We start from the raw sequence: 5,147 nt of genomic DNA, 5'->3' as shown, positions 1-5,147 counted from the left end.
TTCTCTCTTCCTCCGCTCGCTCTCTCTGGGTGAGAGCGCTGCTTGTGTGTTTTAGCGGAGCGGTGGGAGAGACTTATTCGAGGCAATTTAAAATTCATCCCAGCAGTATGAATCCCATGACCTCTTGTTACTGGCTCTCATAAAATGAGGCCCTAACTATCCACGGTGGTCATATGATGTAAGGTCAGTTGCTGTTTAACCATAGGCAGTAAATGTTCCTTGCACATAATCTCCAAGTCCAATCTGGGCCTCTTTAGGGTTGTAAATAAACTTGAAGCAGTGTTATGTAAACATGGTGTTGGTCAGGGAACCACAATTGATCTATTTATCATGGTTGTTTTTAATGTTGGCCCTGGTGGTGTTGTAAACTCTGCTGTGTGGTGGAGTGTCCTTGAATGAACTATTACCGTATTGGCCCGAATACATGACGGCCCTAATTATAAGACGACCCCCTCTTTTTCAAGACTCAAGTTTGAAAAAAGATTTTTTGAACACCAAATTAATTTTTATACAGAAAATAATTACAGTACATCTGAGACAAATCATTATAACAATATATTTGAGAGAAAAAGCATGTTATTTGCCTCATTAAAATCTTAATATCTGAACATTTAAATATGTAAACTAAAGTACAAGCACATTCGTAAATGAATGGCTTCTGGTTTTTGAAATATAAATTACATCATAACTTCCTCTCAGCTGCCGGTTAACCTGGCCGATCTTCGACCCACTTTTCTCCAGATTGTCGCTACGTTTCTCCATTTTCTGTTATCGCTTCAATGATATCTGGCCCCATCTAGCATCTTGAATGGGTATAACGTCTAGACCCGAATATAAAACGATCCCCACTTTTTCAGTCTTATTTCAATGCAAAAAACACCGTCTTATATTCGGGCCAATACGGTAATTTCACCCCCTCCAGAAAATCATTTACTCCACTATGCACTTGTGCCAACTTTCCACATTTAATTTCCTGAGTGTGACCAAAATAATAATTATTTTTGTTAACAAGCTGGACAAAAATGATAGTACCTCAAGAAAATACCGAAAAGGATTTGACCATAAAGATGTTCAACTAATGTATATCCTTTGGAGACAAGCAGTCACTGTACCTTGTGCTGACATTGAATGCATCACACTAAACATGGACCAAACGAAGCAAAGGGGAGAGTTGTCCCAGGACACTGGAAAGAGAATTTTAGACAAGCATGTTAAAGGTAAAGTAAATGAGACCATCTCCTAGCAGCTTGAAGTGCCAATGATTACTATGTCATTGTCCCCAAGCAGTGGTTCTTGTGCCCAACCAGTTCATATGCACATTCACCAAACCCTTCATTAGTGAAAACAAAAATATGACTTTTTACAAATTCAAGACATAAAAAACGCATTTATTAAAAACAGAAAAAAAGTAAATACAATTTCAAGACATAAGTATACGTTTTTTAAATTTTACGACGTACTAGCACGACAGTCACACGTTGACTACTGAGTGAACAAAATTTCCCGCAGCACTGATTGGACAAGCACTGTAATGTGATCATCTGCAGCCAGTTATGGCCAAGCGAGCGCGTCATAACTAATTGACATGTTGAGTCAGGTATGTCTTAACCTCCATGGCAGATGCTCCGTCGAACCCCTGAAACCGATTTACCAACAACCCTAGCGTTCAATCGAACCCAGGTTAAGAACCACTGTTCCCAAGGGACCCACAATGGTCATCGTAATTCAAGCACAGCTACAAGTAAATCTTGAAGCGTCACTTGGCCTACTTTCAAAACTGCGTCTCACCACCCACCACTTTTTGCTGCATACTACTTTAGCTTGGAAGTGATGCATAGAAAGCTATTCCTCATGGTGTGGAAATGACTGAAAGCACAACGGTCTATTGTTTGTGCTTGGTCTTCTGCTATGTGTCTTCCACACGGATTCCAGCGTGCGGGGGCAGGTGCGCGTGCAGTTGGTGGCCTGACAACAGTTGCAGGCCAAAGCGGCCCCCAGGTGTGGAGTTGATGGACGCGCAGCAGGAACGTTGGACACCAGATGCCATTAACGGGCCTCGGGCTTCCAGAGAGCTTCAATATTAACCCGCGCCCAAGTGTCTGTTGATGTATTCGGTATCCTTGATATCCAGCTTAAGCTCCACTTGTAAATATGCTCTTTGTCCTCGCCAATAAAACAATTCGATGCACGAGTAGAATGACAAGCATGCAAAAGTGGAACAAGTGCCGGACTTGTAAAGTTTCTTTTCCGCAACTGTATCACATTTCTGTACACGGGTAGGACAACATACTGGTCGGACAACTACATTTTTGTAGTGAGGCAAAACTCTTCACTGACTAACTAGTGCAATTTCATCATGTAACTTGCAGCATGGCAAGCAGTTTGATCATTTATTGCAGAACTAATAGCATGCTGTGGCCAACTAGTGCAGCTTTGCTTCACTAGTAACATGCAGGCAGCTACTAGTGAAGACAAATAGCATACTAGTACATGAAACTGAAACGGTTTAATATAATACAATACATCTTTATTTATATAGTGCTTCCATAACAGTTGCAGCTGTAACAAAGCGGTTTATAGATCAGTTAACATAAAATGACAAAATAATATAACAGATCATATATAATAAAACATGCAGTAAATTGATTGCAAAAGTGGGGCCAAGAGTGATGTGGAAGTGGAAAAGTCATGATACTAGTGAGCTCAATTGTCTTAGTAGTGAGGACAACAAATGTAACAGTACATGGACCTTAACCTGGATTAAAAAAAAAAACATCTCAAAAGTGCTATATGAAAAGCTTCCAATTGAGCATTTTGGTGCTACTATCTGGGTCCAGGAGGCAACTAGTCTGGGACACATGCTGATTGTTTGGGCCTAGTAATGATATTAGTGCAGCACAGCAGAAAATGATAGTGGCACTTGTATTGGGAAAATATTACTATGAACTCATTTTACTAGTGCACTCTTGTCATTCTGCTGCTGTGCTGAATTGTCTTACTAGTGAGGGCAAAGAGCAGACGAGTGAAAAGTACCACAGCTCTCCATGCAAGCCTCATTAAATAGATAACAGACTTCTCCCGAACCAGCAATGACAGCGTACATTCGATACAACTCCTTTTGTGATGTGTCCACATTTCCAATGCTTTTTGAAGTGTGCCACTTGAGAGTAAAAAAAAAAAAAAAAACATTTCTCCTCTTTTAATGCAGCAATATTTACAATGAGACGATCTGAAGCATCTTTTTCTGACAGTATGAACTCCCAATTGTTGTGATCCAGTCATTGCGGTGAACATTCCCGACTGGGTTTCTTTGGACCACCGTGCTGGAGAAATGGGATGCATTTTTATGAGATACTCTTTGAAACTATTTTATCCTGATGATTAAAATCGCAAGCTCCTATAAACACATCCGGTGAACTTATAAAGGCTTATAAGTATGCACCATGGAAAATGCCACTCAGTATTACACAATCAAACGACTAGCACTGTAGAGAAACGAGTAGATTTGCCTGTTAGATTTCCATGGCAACTACAGCTTTTACTGACGCGGTATTCCAACAGGGCCGAGAGATAAGATGGTCACTGGCATTTGAGAATTTTCACACTTTGTGTGTGGCGTCCAACAAACAGCACCAAGTCTGTCAGAGAGCAGAGATGATGAGAAATACTCATTTTTTTGTTGAAACGCTCTTACGTTAGGGGTATTTGGAAGGCTCACGGGCATCACGCCAAAGCAAACCTGTCATGTATACGCAAGTACATGGAACACCTACTGTGTATGAGGAGGGAAAGTGGCATTTGAATTGCAAAGATAACAAGAAGCAGATTCAGTTGAGCAGAGAAAACTAACTGAGGTTAAACAATAAAAATGTTTGTTTTTGTTCATTTTTTAGGGGAACTGTACCATTTTGGAACATAGCAGAGGGAATGATTCCTATACGACACAAAAAAGACAAAATCATTCTTTCAAAAAAGTGAAAAAAAAATCAAAAGCCATGTTAGCAAGATATTTCCTTCTTCAAGTTGGATGATTACAAGAGAACAGACGACCCTGGAGATCAGAAAGTTCCAGTGCTTGCAACAATCTCCTGTTCTCCTTGTTTACAAATCGAGAAAGAGATTGGGAGTGTCCAGAGAGTTGGTTTGGCATGTGTGTGTGCGCACAGCATTTGATTGGCAATAGGAAATGACAGCATCAGGCCCTCATGTGACAAAGCAAAGTGATAATGAAGGCGGTTCACCCTGGAGATGGTAAATGCCAATATGTATGAGTGTTCTGTTTTAAAAATAAAATGTACCTGTTAAATATTCATTATCTTGACCTCATTGTTTGCTTGCGTTATGTAACCGGATATTAAAACTGAATATAAATGGTTTTAAAATAGTATACTGAGAAGTTAGATTTTCTAGGAAGTAGAAAAGGCAAACTGAAAACAGCATACATCAACACTGAATAAAGTTATGCAGCATTCAAAGTGCTAAGCTCTCCCTGCAGGTACTGTAGAGATTTAACTTGTACATGAAACTGACCTTTCAGCAGAGCAATAAGCATCAGAATGATGAAAAGAAAAAAAGTGAGTTGAGGAGCTTCGTTTTGATAAAATTAGTGCTTTGGAAGTTTCTTGTGTCACCTTAGTGCCGGGGAACCATGTTGATGTGAGTTGAAGCTATTGATTCAGACAAACATTGTGCTTTGTCGCTATCTTGTGGCATCTTCGTGCCAAAGATCAACGTGGAAGTGAGTTTAGAAGCTTAATTGGGACAAAACCAGTGATTTTAGCCATTTTGTGCCATCTAAAATGAACTATAAACCTTTCTGGTGGGGCGTCATTTACACATTTTTGCAAAAAAGAACATCCTCCATTCTCGCTGAAAACTCACCTATTCATTTTTTTGTGCTCAGGCCAAAGCAACAAAAGCATTACTTTGGTGCCTTCTTGTGGCATCTCAGTGCTAAGGAACTACAAAGGTAAGGAACTAGGGCTTCAGGTAGACAAAAGTCAAGTGTAGCCAGCATTTCGTGGCATCATTGTGCCAAGGAACTATGTCCAAGTGAGTTGAGGAGCTTCATGTAGACAAAAATAGTTCTTTGCTGCCATCGTGTGGTATTTAGAGACAACTACAAATTCGGGGTGGGGGGGGGGGGG

The sequence above is a fragment of the Hippocampus comes genome, unplaced genomic scaffold, assembly GCF_001891065.2.
Source record: "Hippocampus comes isolate QL1 unplaced genomic scaffold, H_comes_QL1_v1.1 scaffold261, whole genome shotgun sequence".
NCBI lineage: Eukaryota > Metazoa > Chordata > Actinopteri > Syngnathiformes > Syngnathidae > Hippocampus > Hippocampus comes.
The sequence above is the reverse complement of the archived record's forward strand: the minus strand, read 5'-3'. Positions refer to the sequence as shown.